Source organism: Cryptomeria japonica, chromosome 11, assembly GCF_030272615.1.
Source record: "Cryptomeria japonica chromosome 11, Sugi_1.0, whole genome shotgun sequence".
Classification (NCBI taxonomy): domain Eukaryota; kingdom Viridiplantae; phylum Streptophyta; class Pinopsida; order Cupressales; family Cupressaceae; genus Cryptomeria; species Cryptomeria japonica.
In genome coordinates, this window is record NC_081415.1 from 313,512,892 (window position 1) to 313,535,829 (window position 22,938).

Below are 22,938 nucleotides of genomic sequence, written 5' to 3' on the forward strand. Positions count from 1 at the left end.
CTTTCAGAGCATTAGTGGAGAAGGAAAGCGGTAAAAGGATCAAGTGCCTTAGAACTGATCAAGGAGGGGAATTCACTTCTGGTGAATTCAACAAGTACTATGAAGAACATGGCATTAAGAGGCAACTGTCTGCCCCCCAGACTCCACAACAGAATGGCCTAGCAGAGAGGAATAACCAGACTATGGTTGAAGCAGCAAGAACAATGCTGATTCAAGGAAAGGTTTCTCACACCTTTTGGAAAGAAGCGGTGAGCACTATAGTTTACACAATGAACCAAGTACTCATCAAGAAAGGTAAGGATAAAACTCCTTATGAGTATTGGATTGGTAAGACACCTATGGTTAGCTACTTTAGAGTGTTTGGTAGCAAATGTTACATCAAGAGGAGCGAACACCAGAGAAAATTTGATGCAAAATGTGATGAGGGAATATTCCTAGGGTATTCCACCAAGAGCAAAGCTCTCAAGTGTTACAATAATAGGACTTAGAGAATTATGGAAAGCATTAATGTGAGAGTTGATGAAACCTTTGAGAAAACTGAGGAAACCAGTAGTAAGCAAGCGGTAAATGAACCAGTTGTAACCTTCTGGGAACCGGTTGCCAGTCAACCAAGTACTAGTAATAGTGTTCCTACACTAGTAGATGTAGATGGTGATACTGATGGAGATGAGGATGAAGAAGAAAAGCAAGAGGAGTCTGTTAAGACCATTCCTAGGTATGTCAAGCTGAATCATGATCCTAAGTAGATCATAGGAGATAAGGATGCAGCAATCCTTACAAGAAGAAAGGTCAAAGAAAACTCATGTATGATCTCTGAATTTGAGCCTAAATCATTCAAAGAGGCACATAAAGATGAAGACTGGATCAAGGCAATGGAAGAGGAACTTGACTAGATAGAGGGAAATGGTACATGGTCTTTGGTACCCAGACCAGAGCATAAAAATGTCATCAGTACCAAATGGGTTTTCAGAAATAAGCTGAATGAGGATGGCACAGTGATTAGAAACAAAGTTAGATTGGCATGTAAAGGATATGCCCAAGAAGAAGAAGAAGACTATGGAGAAACCTTTTCTCCTGTAGCCAGATTGGAAGGAGTTCATATGCTTCTTACATATGTAGCTTTTAACGGATTCAAAGTATATCAAATGGATGTAAAATCTGCATTCCTAAATGGTGTACTTGAAGAGGAGGTGTATATAGAGCAACTAGATGGGTTTTCCCTATCTGAAGATAGTGACATGGTGTGTAGGCTACATAAAGCCTTATATGGTCTAAAGCAGGCACCTAGAGCATGGTATGAACTCTTGCACTCCCATCTTGTGAATATTAGATTTGAGAGAACAAGTGAAGATAGCAATATCTACTTGAAATCTGAAGGAGATCAGATCCTGATCTGTGAGGTATTTGTTGATGACATTGTAGCTAGGAAATGTGGAAATCATCAAAGCAAATCAATATTAGTCATAGCTCAATCACAAAAGCTCAAATGCAATGATCAATCCTAATTACATCCAATAGAGATACGAAAACAAGATATTCAAGATTGAAAACTTAAGCAAACCAAATGCAGACTTGAATGTCTCCTTCATGTGGCTCCATTGTCCTTCTTTCTTCTTCAAATAGCTTTGTTTGTGGATCTCACCTATAAGTGCATACACATGAGATGAAAGCAAGTAGACAAGATAGTAGCGCAAGAATACTCGAAGCATGATTGATTCGACAAAGTGATTTCGGGGACCTTGATTGAAGAAATTCATCCAATTTATAGACAAATTGGAGAAAAGACAAAATTAGCATGAACAGATTCAAATGGAAATTGCAAATCAAGAATGTCAATTATGACAAATTATGACAAATTTGCACTTTCTATGCAAAATTGATTGATTGATAATTCATGACAAGATTATGACAAATTTCTATGTCAAAATTGATTGATTGTCAATTATGACAAATTGAAATGTCATTCCCATGAACTTAGGAGAAAAATAGGAGGAAATTGAATTAGAAATTAGGAAAATTCGAAAATTGGAAAATAGGAATTAGGAAATTAGAAAATGAGGAAATTAGGAATTTAGTGAATTAATTAATAATTTTTCATTTATTAATTAATTCACAAAGAGGGAATTTAGAAATTGATGAAAAATTAGGAAATTAGGAATTAGGAGAAATTAGGTAAATCAATTAATAATTTGTCATTTATTAATCAATTCACAAAAAGAGGAATAATTAGTTAGCCAATTAAATTAAACATTTAATTGTGACATGAAGACCTAGGATAAATAAATAAATTATTTAACCTAGAGGGAGAAATGGAAAACAGGGTTAAATGAATAAAATCATGAAACCCTAAAAGATGAATTAGAAATGCAAGAATGACAATTAGGTCTTGACAAAGGATAATTGATATCGATTCGATTTGATCATGATTCTGACTTGATAAATGACCAATGCTGATAAGTGATTTGATTGATAAATGCGCCAATTGACGAGGAACAATGACTAATTGATCCAAATTGACACAATTGAGAAAGATGATGATCGATGACAAATCGATCGCAAAATGACAAAATTGACAAGAGGACAAGGATCGATGACCAAATAGATTGCAAAATGACAAGATTGAAAATGTCAACGATCGATGACAAATCGATCACAAGACGACAAGATTGATGACAAATTGATCAAAGGACAAGGATCAATGACAAATCGATCACAAGATAATAAGATTGAAAATGACAACGATCGATGACAAATCGATCGCATGATGACAAGATTGATAAGAGGACAAAACCCTAATTAGGATTGATGATGTCCAAAATGATGACAAATGAGCACGCACATTGATGCGACAGGATAAGATCGACCAAAATCATGACTGAAGATTATTATCGAGAAGACCACATTCGAAAGAGAGAAAAATGAAGAATGCAAAAGAAGGAATCGATCCTTGCAAATGATAAAGACCAAGTGCAAATTATAGGATAAATGTTAATGCGACACAAAAACCCTAAAATAAGGCAATGCGCAAATGTTAAAGTATGATTCCGCAAGCGTTGACCAGTTTTAGACGTCTACATTTTGCCCCTCTTTGAGACAATGCGATTTTAAGTGTTGTTTCAAAGAGAAATAACAAAAATGCCCCAGACACTGACAATGACATATGAAAATGCCCCAGACAATAACAATGACATATGCATGCCCCCTCGAGGAATTGGCCGGAAACATGCAGAAAAGAGGCCAATTGATCGATAATAGTGATAGAATATGATAGGATCAAATAGACTGACAATGGGAGATCGGATACACGAATGAAAAGCAATTGAAGGTGCAAAAGACCATGACTAGCATGAGATGGAGAGAGTGCACGTCCATGTATGCACTGACAAAGATCTATAAATGAGACAAAGAGAGTGAAAATTGCTCATTTGCACTAGCCAAAGAGGAGAATTTGTTGCTCTGGAAAAGGACACGTGCAGAGAGATGGCGAACATTCCAAGGGAAGATCACCTCAGAGAATGTGTATGTATGTACAGATGATCAAACGATGCGGGAGCAGCGGTATGTATGTCAAAAACCCATGTTTTCAATTTTATGAATTTGACTGGCTTGCGGGACATTGCAGGGCCCATAGAAAATGCAGAAAGTGACTTCTGTGCTTGTGTAGGGTGAATCCTGTGCTTGTGTAGGGTCTTCTACACTTGTGTAGGGGAAACAGGTGTATGTTGTGTTACACAAGTGTAGGAGTGAGCACACAGGCGCAGTTGTGCATTGGCAACCCTAATTTAGTCAAAAATGGCATGCGAATGATCCGAAAAGGGGGGATAAGGATAGGATAGGGAAAAAGACATTAGAAACACCCTAATTTGTGAATGAAATGAGGAAATGCAACCTATAGGAGAAAACCCTAAAACTGACAAAATGTGCCCCAATTGTGATGTAGAGTCGACAGTATCCATTGATCACGCGGGAGAACCGACCAGACTGCTTCATGCTACGACATAGGCTCAGGAGCATGGACAAAGATACATTAGCAGGACTTGGGATATACTATATCACATCCATGCCTGAGATTAGGGCAAACACAGGACTGCTTACCGCATTGGTAGAGCGATGGCATTCAGAGACCTCCTCTTTCCATCTGGCGACTGGAGAGGTGACTGTGATACTGGAGGATGTATGGCGTATCCTCCGCATTCTAATTCATGGGGAGATGGTAGAGTATGACCCAGTGATAGGGAGAGATGCGTTGTGTAGATTATTTGAGTGTGACTCAGATGATCTGGATATCGTAGAGAGGGAGATTGGCTGGGAGACCATGGCATCAGAGTATGATCGACGATATGTGGTGATAGCAGTGGTGATAGCATGCTTACTAGCAGGAGACAGATGAGGACATGGATTCCCTATTGGATGGGGAAGAGTGCTAGAGTGGATGGTGATAGAGGGGATGGTGTATGCATGGGGACCATGTTTACTTGCTATGCTATATTTTCAGTTGCATCAGATAGCATATCAGGGAGTGCAAACTTTGAGCTGTGGAGTCACACTGTTACAGGCATGGGCATTTGAGCACATAGCCATATGTCGACCGATTGCAGAGAGAAAGGTATTACCACATCGACCATATGCATACTACTATGGGGGAGCACTAAGATAGGGTCCATTTGGATACATAATGTATTGGCGACATGAGCTAGACAAACTGAGAGAGTTCACATGGAGGCCATATCGTGATTGCCCTGGATGGTCAGATGATAGTGATGAGCTACCATATTGTAGATAGGAGAGGTACCTGATTGGGCGACTAGTGAATCACCAAAGAGTGATTGAGATGTACCTACCAAAGAGAGTCAGACATCAGTTTGGAGAGAGGCAGGATGTACCCAGGAGGACTGCACACTTTGCCCGATCTCACAGAGAGACGAGTTAGTGGGGGAGTATGATTCAGCCACACATAGCATATGCTAACTTCACACAGCTACAAAAGAGATAGTGGGATTGGAGATCAGATGTGGAGGACGCCGGGATGATAGAGGAGTATGAGAGATGGTTTGCATGATGACGGCCAGTGCCATTGACAGATCCTGATATCCCAGTATCGAGGAAACAGGAGGACTTCCCACTCACAGGAGAGGAGGAGGGAGATGATGAGGATGAGGAGGATGAGGGTGGTGATGAGGATGAGGGGGATGACGAGGATGGAGATGATGAGAGGGATGATGATCATGAGCCAAATTCAGGCGAGCAGGAGTCATTGCAGGATATACCCATAGAGCCGGAGACAGCGAGGATAGAGGGGATGGAGATGTGTAGGGCTACCATAGCGAGTCAGCATGATCACATTGCGACATTAGAGAGACAGAATGCCATCTTGAGGATAGAGAATGAGTAGTTCAAAGCTGAGATAGCTAGACTTATAGCAGCTCGAGATACAACCATAGCTCAGGCATAGCGAGAAGAACAGAGAGTCACTGAGTATATTGGGTCAATTAGGGATGCCAGTGCACGGGAGATGGCACAGATGTTGGTAGAGACTGAAGAGGAGATACGCCATTAGAGGACACTATATGAGAGTGTAGTTCCACCAGAGCAAAGAGTAGCTTCATATCGGGCACGATCAAGGACAGAGAGCAGGGCACGCTCTCGGAGGTCAATGAGCAGCATGGGGGTGAGTGGACATATGAGACCACCACAGCCAGGACCTTGGACAGGAGGGACATCATCCTTGAGACATGTCAAGGATGAGGAGGATAGAGGGAGCACCCAGTGATAGAGGCACGTGCTCCTTACGACAGAGACATATGTATGTGGTCAGCCTGTGGGCCATACTTAGGATAGACAGTCCAATTTTGTACTCTGATATTATTTGGATATATGATATGATATGCATTGATATGATGGGATGCAATGTGTTATGACGTGTGTTATTTTCCATGTATGGATGACTTATGCACTATTTATTGTGGAACATGTATGGATGCATTTTTATGTGTTTTTGATGCATTTATAAAATGAAATGGATAAAATGCTTGATGTGATGCTCGATGTGATGCAAATGTACTAACCAATGAATGCAGGATGCAACATATGTGTTTGGGGAAATCGGAGCACTAGACCGAACTGACTATCCGAACTGATGGAAGAAATGTTAGTAAGAAGAAATGAAATAGAGGATAGTTAGAGATGAAGAAAAACTTGCTTTCAGTAATGCACTTTGTAGGTGAGAACCTTTATTTTGATGTAGCAAAATGGATGCGTAGCATCATGGCATTGAAGGCTAGAGCTGAAATGCAACCCTTTTTGCAAAAGATAGACACATCACAGACAAACAACAATCACAACAAAAAAGAAAAGGACCATGAACCATCCTGGTCACTCTAAATCACTCAGTGACATCATCGAGCAACATAGGAACATGACCGAAGACAAAGATAAATCAGTAAAAAGATAAGATGCACAAATTCCAACAAATCAAACAAACATCTTGATCTTCATTGTCAAAAGTTGAAAGTGCGGATAGGATGATCATGCTGTCTAGTTTCGAGACATGCAATACCCCGTCTAAGACAAGACACAGTCTAGTTTCGAGTATACCACACCTTGTATAAGACCCATGATAGTAGTGACAAGGACAAATAAATTTGCGGTTGATTGATGACAAGTGCGATCAGTTCGAATGTCTGGTTTGATTGAAAAGTTCATTTGTTTAAGCATGATTTCATTAAAGCAGAGTGTATGATTGCATGTCATCGGAGGGATGCTCAGTGATCTGTCTTATGCACACAGGGGTTATTTATTGCAAAATGCTTTTCAAGTTTTTACAATTTTTTTGTGTTCATTTTTTCAGGACTTTATTTGACTTTTTAGGGATTTTTTCAGGACATTTTTTTGGTTTTTCTTTTTTTTTTGAATTATTTCAGGACATTTTTCAATTTTTTTGGATTATTTTAGGACATTTTTCAATTTTTTTGGGATTATTTTAGGACATTTTTCAATTTTTTTGAATTATTTCAGGACATTTTTCAATTTTTTTGAATTATTTCAGGACATTTTTCAATTTTTTTGAAAGTTCCAGTGATTGATCATGACAAGGGGAACACACCTAATGCACATTTGAAAGACATATGTACAAGGAACCGAAGTATGCAAGACAATGATGTTGACCAATCACAGGCCTGGGACAAAACATTGGGTCAAGACAAAGATAGACATGATAAACCGGCCGAGAGAAAGCATAGCTAGAGGTCATGATAGATGACAGAGCAATGATCTCATTTACACATGGCACCTGATTGCCAGGTTTTCACCATGGTACTTGCCCAAAGTGTCTGTTTGCCAGGTTTTCACTAGAGGGTGAATCATTTTTCTTTACTTTTTTGCTCTTTTTCTCTTTTGTTTCTTTTTTTTTTTCATTTTTTTGTTTGTATTTTTTTTTTTGCTTTTTGATTTTTTTGTATTTTTTCAAGATCATACTTGAAGAAGTGCTGATAGAAAATTATGCCCAATACTTGCGAAGGTGCATGCTATTGACAGGATCAGACAAAGGTTCACCTTCTGGAGTGGCAAGCTGATATGCCCCCGAGCCATAGGCTGCAGTCACTATGAAAGGCCCAACCCAATTAGGTTCAAACTTACCTTTGATGATGTCAGTAGACTGTGCATTCTTAGGGTTTGCCTTTAAAACCAGATCTCCCACTTCAAAGTGTTGCCCTTTGACCTTCTTATTATAAGAGCGATGAAGACGGTTTTGATATGCTTGCAAATGTGTCAGGGTTGTCTGACGTTTCTCATCTAACATCTCAAGATGATGCTACCGAGAGACTCTATGCGTCTCATCATCAATCAGATGTTGCAAGGAAGGAATCTCCACTTCCAAGGGTAAAATGGCTTCCGCACCATACACCAAGGAATAAGGTGTTGCACCAGTAGGTGTGTGGATAGAAGAGCGATAGGCCCATAGTGTTGGATTCAACTGTACGTGCCAATCTCAACCAGCGTCATTGACAACCTTTTTCAGGATCTTGATAATGGTTTTATTTGATGCTTCAGCTCGACCATTACCCTACAGATAGTATGGACTGGAGAAACGGTGTTGGATATGAAACTTTTCATAGAGTTCCTTGACATCTTTATTCTTGAAGGGATGACCATTATCTGTGACTATGGCAAGGGGAACCCCATATCTACATATGATATAATTCAATAGGAATTTCAAAATTTGCACACCAGTGATATAGGTCATGGGGATAGCCTTGATCCACTTTGTAAAATACTCTGTGGCTGTAATAATGAACTTGTGTCCATTTGCAGATTGCGGGTGAATCTTGGCAATAAGATCCAATCCCCATTGAGAAAAAGGCCATGGAGATATGACAAAATGAAGCTCTTGGGCTGGTGCATGAATGTAATTTCTGTGGATCTGGCATTTGTAGCATTTCTTAACAAAATCATGAACATCTTTTTCCAGAGTGGGCCAATAATACCCAACACGAATCAACTTTTTGGCTAAGCTTAGACCATTGAAATGGCCCCCACATATATCATCGTGAACCTCGTGTAAAGCCATTTGTGCTTCATCAAAATCCAAACACCTGAGGAGGGTATGGTCAAAGGAACGACGGTAAAGGGTGTCGACAACGATGACATATTTGGCTGTCTGTCAGATGAAGGCTCGGCGTTGGTTAGCGGAAAGGTTAGGTGGTAAGGTTTGGGATTTCAAATATTTATATACATCATTGTACCATGGGGAGTTAGGACCAACAAGAATGCACATCACATCTATTGTCGGAATGTCAAAAGAAGGAACAAGCAACTGTTCGACCAAAAATTCACATTTGTCCATATTGTGGGGCATATTTAACATGGAAGCGATCGTAGCCATCGCATCTGCCGACTTGTTTTGCATTCTTGGAACTTGACTAAAATGGATAGCCATGAATTTTGTCTTGAAGAAATCTACCATGTGCTTGTAGGGAATAAGTTTTTCATTTTTTGTTTCATAGTCATCATTCACTTGTCAAATGACTAATTGAGGATCTCCATAGACTTGTAAATGCATGATGTTCCAGTGGACTACTACTCGGAGTCCTGTGACCAGTGCTTCATACTTGGCAATGTTATTGGTACAATGAAAAGTTATCCTGTAGGACTTGGGAATAGCATCACCTTGAGGGGTGACAAACAAGATGCTTGCTTCAGACCCAAACTTGGTATGGGATCCATCAAAGTATAACTTCCATTCATTAGAAGATGTGAGAGAAAAGACTGATTCATCTGGAAAATTGGTCAACATGGGATGATCATCATAAATAGGAGACTCTGCAAGTTGATCTGCTATGACTTGTCCTTTTATCGCCTTTCGCTCCATATACTCAATATCAAATTCACTGAGGATCATAACCCACTTTGCTAGGTGACCTGTCAAAGCTGCTCTGCTAAGCAAGTATTTTAGGGGATCAATTTTTGCAACTAGCAATGTTTGGTGATTTAACATATAGTGTCAGAGCTTCTGTGTTGCAAATACCACTGCTAAGCATGCCCATTCAATAGTTGAATAATTCAGCTCATAGCCTACTAGTGTCCGACTGATATAATAAATAGCTTGCTCTTTGTCGTTCTCATCTTGTTGGGCCAAGAGAACTCCTAGTGCCATTTCAGTTGCAGAAATATACAATATAAATGGCATTCCTTCTATAGGAGGCATTAGAATAGGTGGCGACAACAAATAGTCCTTGAGAGCTTGAAAGGCTGATTGACATTGCTCAGTCTATTTAAAAGCGACACCTTTATGCAATAGATGCTGGAATGGATGACATTTGTCGGCCAACTGAGCTATGAAGCGGTAGATTGACTGTAGCTTTCCTTACAGACTTCTTAGTTGACAGAGATTAGAAGGAGGAGGCATATCCATTATTGCTTTAACCTTGGCAGGGTCGACTTCAATGCCTCTATGAGAAACAATGTACCCTAGTAATTTGCCAGCTGTGACACCAAAGACACACTTCTTTGGATTGAGTCTGAGCTTGTAGGTCTCCATTCGGTCAAAGATTGGGCCCAGGATGGCTAAATGACTATCTCTTGTGACAGATTTGCATAATAAGTCATCAACATAGTCCTCCATCAAAGTATGCATGAAATCATGGAAAATTGTTGTCATCGCTCTTTGATATGTTGCACTTGCATTTTTAAGACCGAAGGGCATCACATTCCAATAGTAGGTACCCCAAGCACATGTGAATGAAGTCTTATGTTGGTCTTCAGAAGCAATGCGAATTTGGTTATAGCCGGAGAAACCATCCAACAATGAGAGCATCTCATATCCAACAATCATGTCAACTATGATGTCGATATTTGGCAGTGGAAAATCATCTTTAGGGCATGCTTTATTGAGATCCCTAAAATATGTACAGATTCTGATGCCCCTAGTTACTTTGGTAACTAGTACTAAATTTGAAATCCAGTCTGCATAATCAATGGGTCTGATAAAGCCCACATCCAGTAATTTTTTCAGTTCTACCTTGACCAAAAGAGCCACCTATGGATGCATCTTTCTAAGTTTCTATTTGACAGGCTTGGCATTTGCTTTTAATGGCAAGTGATGAAGGACTAATTTTGGATCGAGGCCAGGCATATCTGCATAGGACCATGCAAAGCTGATCTTCTTCTCAAGAAAGAAATTGACAAAATCTATCTTTTCTTGTTTTGATAGAGAAGTAGCAAAATGAATGACCTTAGGTTTGTCAGGTGTACCCAAATTGATTTCCTCAGTCATTTCCACAAGCAATGTTGATTTATCCTGACTTGATAGGGGTATGTCCACTCTTCCACCTTTGGGCACCTTAGAGAGGTTTTCACCCGTAGGTACGTCTTTTATTTTTACTTTTTCATGATCAGAGAGTGCCTTACGGTTTTCACTCAAAGACCTATTCTTTTGATTTTTTACTTTTTCTTTTCTTTTTTCATTTTGATGACTGGAAGATGGAGTTGACTCCCCAAAATATGCTGTGGAATCTAGGTCAATAGAAAATCCTGCCTTATGATCACCTTGTGGTATGCCTTCCCGTAGTCTAAGGAATTCTGCAATTGCTTCGTCATTTTGAAAACAGTCCAATGTGAGTGGTTCTTGTTGGTCATGTTGGATAAGCTAGGGATAGATGAGGGGCATGTCATCATCGGTTTTAAGGAGAGAGAGGACTGAGATGGTAAAGATGTAAACATCTGTGATATCACTGTCTAAACTACTTGTATTTGATTCGGAGCTTGGATCCTAGAATGACTCTATCCAAGCATTAGGACATGTTTTAGGAAGAGGAGTTATTTCATGTTTGTCTTCCATAGACAAATTATCACGGTCAAGGAAAATATTGTCAAGGGCATAGGAGCTAGAAGAAAAAGAACTCCACTCCCATTCATTGGAATCGGTTTCAGGTCGGGTATCCTCAGGTGTTATTTCATCATCAGAGTCGCACCCTTTTCCACACATGGTCACTTTGGTAGATGAGGATCCAATTTGCAATGGTACAAAACCTAACCCTAAAGTTGGAGGTTGCATCTTGGGTATAACAGGTTCTAGCCTTCCATTTTTGTTGAGGCCTAAGCCACTACAGCCGTCATATCCTTTCTTTTGTAGCATAGTAAATCCTTTGCCATACCGTTCCACTGGCAACCTAACAGGTGGGGTCTCAGTTGGATCCTTATAAAGCCAATCTATGACATCATCATCTAAAGTTTCTTTGTCAAGTTCACCCCATCTTGTAAATGTAGTGGGAGGCTGATATTGAATAACTACCTTAGGTTCCTTTTGCAACAAATGTGGTTTGCCATATGATTTTGGAGATATTGGTAAATTCCCGATGAGGAATGTTTGATCCATTGAATACTCTCCACATCCTTGGTCCTGTATCTTCAATTTTCCTTTGACAGCATCTAACAATTCATTAGGATCCACATAACTATGTGATTTGGCCTCTCTATTGACTGGGACTTGCTACTGAGGAGAATCCTTTAGGGCAGCACAGAATTGAAATGGATTAGGATCTCCTGGAATTGTTATCTCAGTTCCATTGTAAGGATATTTTAAACATTGATGATAAGTGGATGGAACTGGTTTCATTGCATGGATCCACGGACGACCAAGAATCATATTGTAAGGGAGATCAAGGTCTAGGACCTGCAGGAAAGTGTTTTCTGTCACTGGACTGACTCTGATAGGCAATGTAATTATCCCTTTGGATGGGCGCTCAGTATCATCATATGCTTTGATTGTTATTCTTCTGGAAGCATCAATGTCATTTTCTGTATAACCAAGGCCAATGACCACTCTCAAGGTATAAATATTAAGACCCGCTCCACCATCTATCAAGACTCGTTAGATTTTGCAATTATGGACAAAAACTTCAAGGTGTAAAGGATCATTATGAGGGAGCTTATCAGGTGAGATATCATTATCAGAAAATGCAACATTTTGGGAAATAGCTAGATGTCCAATTCGGGCTTGAAACTGGTCAACATCAATGTCTGTCGGGACAGTGGACTCAATTAAAGCTTTATCTAAGTTTGCACGATGCATGGGGGACATTTTCAACAACTCAAGGATTGATATTTGTGTAGGTGTCTTTCCTAGATGATCCAAAAGATTATAATGACTTGCAGGAGTTGGTTTGGGAGGAGCTGTAGGATCTCCTTTCAGGACTATTTTTGATCGACGAGTGGTGACTGTGCAAGACAGATCTTGTTCCTTTATTCTTAGAGTGGAAACATACTCATTTGATGCTCGGAAATAATTGATGACATTGTTATAACTAGTATTTGCATAATTTGCTGTTTGGGTAGAGTTTGAAGAAGATGCTTTACCCTTGTCATGATCAAGCAAAGGAGTTTTGAAAATGGTATGATCAGTGTTAGAGGTCACATTGGGCGGATCTATCTCAATTACTCCTTGCTCTAACAAGTCTTGAATCATATGTTTCAATTGAAAACATGACGTGGTTTTATGTCCTTTTGACCGATGGTACTCACAGTATGCATTATCATTCCACCAATGTAGCTTTACCACTGGTTCTGCCTTGATATCTGGTAACTTGATAAATCTAGCTTGTATTAATTGTTTCATTACTGACTCAATAGGCTCTCCCAATGGCGTAAACTGTTTAGGAGGTCCATTCCTTGATCGGAAAGGTTTGCGTTGCTGGTTTTGTTGTTGGCCTTGTTGTTGATTATATTGTTGAGTGTATTATTGAGTATGCTGTTGGTATTGCAGCTGTTGAGTAACATTGCTCGTTGGTGTTTGATTTTGTTCCATAGTTGACATATTAGGAACACTCAATTTCTTGATTGTGAACGAGGGTTGATTTGCATTCACCGCTCTTGTATCAACAACTCCATCATTAGTGACATTCTTGTTTTTATACCAAAATCTATTTCTATCCCCTGAATTGTTTGTGTTGTCACTGTCTTTATTAAGCTTAATGATTCCCTTGGCTACAAGAGCAGTTTCAATGTTCATTCCTTTCTTAATGAGTTTCTCTATAGTACTGGGACTTTTCAATTTTAATTCATACATCATTTCTGGGACCAAATTTTGGATAAACAGATTCACTTGTTGTTCTTCAGGTGTATCTAGGGAAGAACGACTATACAAGCTTCGCCATCGTTGCAAGAAAGTCACTAATGGTTCACCTTGCTTTTGCTTGGTGTTGCATAAATCTGACATGGTCACATCACTATCGATGTTGAATGCGAAGTGAGATATAAACTTTTGAGCCAATTTAGACCAAGTCTTTATATTTCCTGGCAGATGCGAATACCAATCCATGGCTTGTCCCATGAGACTTCGTGCAAATAAGTGCATTAAATATGTTTCCTCATAACTTACTTTAGTACATGCCGCGAAAAATGCTCGAATGTGATCTTTTGGATTGCCATTCCCTTTATATTTCTCAAAATTAGGTGCCTCAAAATGCTTAGGGAATGGAGGCATGTATAAGCTCTTGTCAAATGGATTAGGACATAAATCTTGATCTGTGTACAACTTCTTTGTCCCTTTGGTTTCTAATGCGTCAACTTGTTGTTGCAACTTCTCAAGCTGTTGCGCAATTGTATCAGATTTTGGAGGTCCATCATTAATCCCAATGGGTACTCTTTGTCGATACATCATGTTTCCGATTGGTTGTTGATGCTCTGAAATGGCCGTTTTTGGTGTCTCCGGCATATAATGTTCTTGGTACATCTCTTGTTGTTGTGGTTATGCCATACCTTGATATTGACCTTGTTGCTGTGCTTCTTGTAGCCTAGGTTGATATTGCAATTGAGGGTGTTGTTGTTATTGCACAGGTGCCAATTGCGGTTGTGAAGTATGATAGCTTGTTTGTCTTGGCACATATTGAGGCACATGTTGTTGTTGATGTTGACGAATCAGAATTTTCTGACTTTGTGCCAATTGTTGTCGCAGTGTAAATCCCATCATTTGCAAAAAACTTTGTTTGGGTGGTTTTTGTTGTTTGTCCTTAAGATGGGGTATGACACTTGCATTAACTTGCTGTGTTGTTTGTCCAATCCATGGTGATGGTTGCAAGTTTGCATTAACTTGTAATGGGGCAAAAGGCGCTGCAATTTGTTGTCGAATGCGATATTGTTGTTGTTGTACATTTCTTGTTTGCACATTCGATTGTACCTCTTGTGTATTACTCAATTGTTGCAACAATTGTTGTTGGTGCAAACCACTATCCGTAACTCTTTGTGTCACCATTATCGAAGGATCTGTCGCAATAGTGGAATTGTTTTGGACATTGGTGATATCAGGCATTCCATTCATGAAGCTTTCTTGCATCTTAGATTTCGATCCAATTTTATGCATGTAAGGAACCACTTCTTGTTGAGGGATAGTTGTCAATATTTGCGTGGTCTTCATTTGATCTTGTGTTACAGGTGTTGTGTTGAATAATGGATTATTTATTGTCTCAAATGGTGACTTTTGAGGAATAGTCACTGTCAATGCCTTTGAAGCACATTTACTCATCAAGGTAGATTGAGTTTCTTGTCGCGTATTTTCTTCATTTGGATGCAGAGAGAAACTTAATAGCTCACCGCCTTGTTGTTTTTGCACATTGATTTGCTCACTTGAGGAGGTCACATTACTCATCATGTTAAGATATTTTGTGGGAACATCTTAAAGACCTTGTTCAAGAATTTATCCATCTTTTTTGTCAACTTTGGATCTTGAAGGAACATGTCAACATCATCAGAAGCATCAAAATCTGATGAAGAATCTGGTTGGACATTTGGATTCGTTTCTTGTTGAATGCCTTGATCTGAACCAAATCCTTGTGAAAGAGTTTGTTCCTCATGTAATGTTTGAATTTCATGTTGCAGGTTTGGTTGATTCCAATCAAAAGGTGCATTTCCTCTTGGAGTTGGTGGAACACTCCCATGTCCTAGTTTCATAGGTACAAACACTGGTTCATATAATGGAGGTGGTCCAAGTTGAACCATTCCATATGGTGGTAGTGATGTGTTTGATAAACCTTCAATTTGTACTATTTGACTAGTTTGAAATTGTGAATTTGATATGTTGTCAATGGGTTGATACGTTGGTTCGCCCATCTTCTTAGATTTTGACCTTGTTTCAATAGTCATGTCACTTATGCAAATGCAATATTTTTGGATATTTTCAAGGACAATGTATGATATGCAACTAAATGCAAACTAAATAAATGAGAATGCAACCTATGTTTTTGGTTGTTTTTCAAAATTTTGACAAACTTTTTGGAATGCAAATCTAAGAGAGACCCTTAGGAAATTGAAATGATGTCTAGACCTCAAAGGACAAAAGGACCAAGTGACAAAAGGACAAATGACAATGTCTCCCCTATATGCTTGGATACTAAGCTAGGTTTGACCAAATGACAATGATGACAAAAAGACAAAAGTTTGATAAGGTCTAGACTTCCTAAAAATAACTTTAGGGTTTATCAAGGATTTGGATTACTCAAGTATGACAAAAACCTAGTTTTGACACTATATGCAAAGGAACAATTACTATGCAAATAACCCTAATATGATATGATGATGACCTAAACTTAATGAAGAGACCTAGGGTATGCAAATATGAATGTATGACAATGGTATTACTCTAATGCAAGAGGACACATGCAAATGGATGACCCTTATTGATATGCAAAGGAGTATGACCTAGGTGAAACCTAACCTTGGTAGTTGACAATGACTTTGCAAAATGCAAACCTAGGATGCACCTAAATCTAAGTGACATGAATGTTGAGACAAGATTTTGAAAAATATTTGACAACCATGTTTGAAGATGTTTTGAACTTTGTTGAATGCAATACTCTTGGGTTTAACCTTGTTTTGAATCAATTTGTCTTGTTTTTCAAATGAGATGCAATTCAACTTTTGACAAGCAAAGAAGACAAGATATTTCAACTTAGACTCAAGACAATCATGCTCATTGACACATTTCTTATGGTAGGCAAGGACATTAGGTACTTGAGAGGTAGACTCGTTATGGGATTCAAGGAGAATACATAGATGCTTGACCCCACGGGCTCCCCTCCACGACACTCACTTCTCAGGGCAGCCAAGCATCAGTCCCCATGGAAATCTCCCCATGGCGAACTTAGTATCTCTTCCAAGTATCCGAACTTGTCCTTCTCAAGCAACTAGAAGGATTTTTGGCCTCTAAATACAAGGTGTTTAGTAAGGATTTCTGTTAAGCGTTACTCCTTGGTGTCACGCAAGCGTGATTGAGACATTAAGCCCACCAAGATACCAAACAAATGTAGTCACACAAGCACAATTTAGACCGTGAGGTCCTACTTAGATGTTGATATGAGAAAGAGTTCAAGGGTCATCACTTCCCAAGTAACTGCAATTCCCATGTAACCCTTCCTTCAAAGCTTTTGCCCATCAGGTATTTATTTATAGTGAGTTAGAATGCCAAGGTATTCTAGCCATACTCACTTTGGGTTGTTCCCTTCTCATGATTGTCACTTGCTTGCAAAAGCAAATGGTCAGGAAGGCAGGCCCTCTAAAGGCGACACACAATCAAAAACATGAGCATGGTATAGAAGATCTGGATTTCTGATCACCCTAAGAAGGATGAGAGAATACTCTCCTACTCCAATGTCAAACTCATCAATCAAAGCAAACATATATTCATTCCATCCTATTTAGAAATCATACTAGGTGCCTAAATATTAATTACAAACACAAAGTTTAGTTGTAGTCCAAGGCAACCTGCAAAACCCAAGTCAGAAGTTTGATATGTTTAGTCTTTGACTATAGAACTTGCATAAAACATGTTAGTAGTTTCATTTATTGTCTTTGTCATGCATATGCCAAGGTTTTGCATAGAGAATCAGTACCAAAAAACCAAAAAAGCAGAAATAGAATGCAAAACAAAACAATTTGCAAGTAAAAAACACTGCTTTTTACCTCTGTTTATGTCCCTACATAGGCACAAAATGTCTCACACAGGCGCAAAATGCTTGACACAGGTGCAGATTGTCCTTGACACAGGCGCAGAATGCTTGACACAGGCACAAAATGCTTGACACAGGCACAAAATTCTTGACATAGGCGCAGAAGTTCCCAGAAAACCCTGCATTACCCTATTTCTTGGGTTTTTAACCTGCAAATCAACTCAAAAGCACTCAAAAGCATGGTTAAGTGGTTAGTTCACGTCGAGTTCACCAATTAATGTAGCTAGGAAATGTGGAAATCATCAAAACAAATCAACATTAGTCATAGCTCAATCACAAAAGCTCAAATGCAACGATCAATCCTAATTACATCCAATAGAGATATGAAAACAAGATATTCAAGATTGAAAACTTAAGCAAACCAAATGCAGACTTGAATGTCTCCTTCATGTGGCTCCATTGTCCTTCTTTCTTCTTCAAATAGCTTTGTTTGTGGATCTCACCTACAAGTGCATACACATGAGATGAAAACAAGTAGGCAAGATAGTAGTGCAAGAATACTCGAAGCGTGATTGATTCGACAAAGTGATTCCGGGGACCTTGATTGAAGAAATTCATCCAATTTATAGACAAATTGGAGAAAAGACAAAATTAGCATGAACAGATTCAAATGGAAATTGCAAATCAAGAATGTCAATTATGACAAATTATGACAAATTTGCACTTTCTATGCAAAATTGATTGATTGATAATTCATGACAAGATTATGACAAATTTCTATGTCAAAATTGATTGATTGTCAATTATGACAAATTATGACAAATTGAAATGTCATTCCCATGAACTTAGGAGAAAAATAGGAGGAAATTGAATTAGAAATTAGGAAAATTCGAAAATTGGAAAATAGGAATTAGGAAATTAGAAAATGAGGAAATTAGGAATTTAGTGAATTAATTAATAATTTTTCATTTATTAATTAATTCACAAAGAGGGAATTTAGAAATTGATGAAAAATTAGGAAATTAGGAATTAGGAGAAATTAGGTAAATCAATTAATAATTTGTCATTTATTAATCAATTCACAAAAAGAGGAATAATTAGTTAGCCAATTAAATTAAACATTTAATTGTGACACGAAGACCTAGGATAAATAAATAAATTATTTAACCTAGAGGGAGAAATGGCAAACAGGGTTAAATGAATAAAATCATGAAACCCTAAAAGATGAATTAGAAATGCAAGAATGACAATTAGGTCTTGACAAAGGATAATTGATATCGATTCGATTTGATCATGATTCTGACTTGATAAATGACCAATGTTGATAAGTGATTTGATTGATAAATGCGCCAATTGACGAGGAACAATGACTAATTGATCCAAATTGACATGATTGAGAAAGACGACGATCGATGACAAATCGATCGCAAAATGACAAAATTGACAAGAGGAAAAGGATCGATGACCAAATAGATTACAAAATGACAAGATTGAAAATGTCAACAATCGATGACAAATCGATCACAAGACGACAAGATTGATGACAAATTGATCAAAGGACAAGGATCGATGACAAATCGATCGCAAGATAATAAGATTGAAAATGACAACGATTGATGACAAATCGATCAGATGATGACAAGATTGATAAGAGGACTAAACCCTAGTTAGGATTGACGATGTCCAAAATGATGACAAATGAGCACGCACATTAATGCGACAGGATAAGATCGACCAAAATCATGACTAAAGATTATTGTTGATAAGACCAAATTTGAAAGAGAGAAAAATGAAGAATGCAGAAGAAGGACTCGATGCTCGCAAATGATAAAGACCAAGTGTGAATCATAGGAGAAATGTTAATGTGACACAAAAACCCTAAAATAAGGCAATGCACAAATGTTAAAGTATGATTCCGCAAGCTTTGGCCAGTTTTAGACGTCTACAGACATTATCTTTGGTGGAGATGACAAGATGAGTCATGAGTTTGCAAATGAGATGAAGAAATAGTTTGAGATGTCACTCATAGGGGAGATTAAGTTCTTCATTGGATAGCATATTCAACAGATGAAAGATGGAATCTTTATTATTCAGTCCAAGTATATCAAAGAGGTGTTGAAGACCTTTGGCATGGAAGATAGCAAACCGGTTGGTACACCGATGGTGACCAGTTGTAAACTATCCAAAGAGGATGACTCAACATTGGTTAATGAAAATGAATACCGATCAATGATTGGTAAGTTGCATTATGTAGTGCATAGCAGACCAGATATTGCACATGTAGTTGGCATTACTGCAAGGTTCTAGAAAAGTCCAAGAGAATCCCACTTGGTTGCAGTCAAGCAGATTCTTAGGTATCTGAAGGGAACTATTGATTATGGATTGTGGTATCCATATAGCAAGGATTTCAACTTGAAAGTATTCACAGATGCTGATTGGGCAGGTAATGTGGACAACCAAAAGAGCACAACCAGTGGTGCATTCTTTCTTGGTGGTAGATTGGTCTCATGGATGAGTAAGAAGCAGAGTTGTATCTCCCAGTCTACAGCAAAAGCATAGTATGTTGCAGCTTTCATGAACTGCACTCAGACAATTTGGATGAAGCATGTATTAAATGGCTTCAAAGTTCCTATATCTGAACCGGTAAGTATATTTTGTGACAATACTAGTGCAATTAACATCTCCAAGAATCCGGTTTTACATTCTAGAACCAAGCACTTTGAGCTTAAGTATCATTTCTTGAGGGAAAAGGTTTAGAACAAAGAGATTGCACTGGAACATGTTTCCAGTCAGGAGAAGTTAGCAGACATATTCACCAAGCCTCTCCCAAAGGCTACATTTGTGTACTTAAAAGGTGAATTAGGGGTGTTACCCCTTTAGGAGGTGAACTAAAGGTATATGCTCCACATCAATCAGGTATTGCATACTCAATTTTTTTTTCAGGATTGATGTGTTGAAGGATGCTACTCCTCAGGGGGAGCAACATAATGGAGCAGGGAAGCTTGTGCCTCCACTTTGGCATTGTTGTCAAAGGGGGAGAAGAAGTGAAGTGGAGAAGATATCTGCAGAAATTGGGGGAGAAGATGTGAAGCAGAGATATATCTTTGTATATTGCCATCAATACCAAAGGGGGAGATTGCTGACATTATGTGAACTGGTATGAGGACATGATGACATTGTATGTTATCATTGATGTCAATATGCTGAAGAAGAGAGAACCGGTATGTTACCAAGAACCGGTATATGTGAGAACCAATATAACATTGTGAACCAGTATATGTACCAAAGTGAAGCGGTGTGTTTGTTCAAGGTGAACCGGCATGTTGATATGGAAACCGGTACATGGAAGCTTTGTATGACTACTGGTTGGTAGTATTAACTTCAGGGTTTTCGGTTGAAGTGCTTCAAGCCTATGTGACTCAATTGGTGACTTTCTGTGATGAGTTAGCATTGTAACAAAGAATAGATCATGTTGCCACGTTAGCCTTGTGCGCGTGAAGGATCTTGCATGAAGGAGATTGTTCCTATCTACCTCAGGAATGTGTGAAGTCTATAAATGGTGAAAATGCATGATGGGTTATCAGCCGTCATGAAAGCGGTGGAAAATGAACGATGGAGAATGTCTTGAGATCGGTTCAAGACTGTTGCATTTAATGCAATGTGCTCAAACGGTCAGGATTGAACCATTTGAATTGCTTAACCTAATAGTTTTAGGGTTTAGGGTTTATGCTACCAACCTATCTGTTTCCTATGAGGTCAATGTTGTGTTTCTTTCTGAGGTTGTTGGAAAAAGTTGTGTGTGTGTATCCAAGTAAAGAGATACGTGATTCTTGCCAGACCATAGGAGAGAAGTGATACCTGCAGAGTGTAAGTGCAGAAGGTGAAGAGGAGCTAAAGTAGATCTGCATTGGTATTGAGTGCTGTTACCAGATCATTGTAATACTTGTTGATCTCTAACCACTTCAACAGTTGGGAAATCCCTTAACAGGGTAGCTTTAACCGGCTTGCTGTAAATCCTTTGATAGGGTGACTCAAAACCATTGAGTTCTTGAAATCCTCTAACAAGGTAACCTTTAATAGGGTTTAACCCTTAACCAGGTATTCTAGCCATCCCTTAACAGGGCGATCCCTAATAGGATCGATTCCTAACATAACCTATTGTATCAGTCTTTAACTGGATAAGGTTCCTAACAGAGCAGACTTCTAAAGAGTTCAAAAATATCTCGTGGGTATTCATCCCCATCGTGGTTTTTCCTAGTTGGGTTTCCACATGAAAAATATGTGTGTCATGAATGGTTTTATTCATGTGATGGTTTAAGCGATTTGTGTCTGAAGTTAAATCATGTTGATGTAGTTGTTTATATATTTTTGATGATAGATTACCTGTTCATGCACTAGGGTGAAATGGAAATGAAATATTAGATTGTATGAAAAGATAAGTGTCAACCAGTTTATGCTTGTCTCAGTTATTCTGGGTTTTGCCGGTTGTACTCTATTTAAGACCGGTGTTACTGTTTGTCTGCCAAAGCACAGTGTCTGCTGACAAACCATTTTTAGGAATGTGTTTTTGTCTGTACTGATTCACCCCCCCCTCTTAGTACCGGTTTGGTACTATCCGTTCATCATTGAGTTATCAACATACAATTTCTAATTGCAAACTTATGCATAGATCTGCTCCAATCTATGAAAGAAAGAGTCTATTTGGTGTCTCAAGAAATATGAATTTGATTTGTTATAACTGCAATAATGTTGGCCGTAAGAGCATTGAGTACAAAAGAAAAACATATCAGTCTAATGGTAGCCCCTACACTTTCTCCTTCAATAAGAATGTAAGATATAACAACTATGGTCAACATGAGAGAGTAAGTAGAACTTATGTAAGACAGGGACATACATGGAACAAAAATAGAAGTATTCCTAAAAGGTCAAGAAATTCTTTTTTTCATCAACTGGTCACAAAGGTATAAATTGGAGAAGGAGAACAAAGCAGCTCAGTAGAAGCCTCTCCACTCCTCAGTTTGGTATGAACAAAGTATGCTACACTTGCAACAACTTTGGCCACAATGCAAAATACTTTAGGACAAGAATTTTCAAACAAAGGAAGATGAAAGATACTACTCCTAATGCTGCAACTGAGAAAAGGAGGGAGATCAAGCAAGTTTGGAAAATGAAAGAGAACAAAAATAATGAGAAAGACAAGAAGGATGATTCAATGGGCCAACATGATGTATTTCATGCACAAGTGATATTCCCTAAAGATTAAGGTGAAATAGAACCTTAGGGGGAGCTAAGTATGATAACATATTTTGCCCCCAAATTTTTTGGAAGAATAAGTGATTCAAGTGATAGGGAAGATGATTAGAATAAAAATATTGTTTGTGTACATATTAATCGATGCTAAGATTAGTTAAGGTTGTGGATATTTGTTGTGGTGCTTTCAGTGGAGAAGAATGTTATCCCTTGATAGCATATCATACTTAGACATTGTTGGCATTTAGAACAC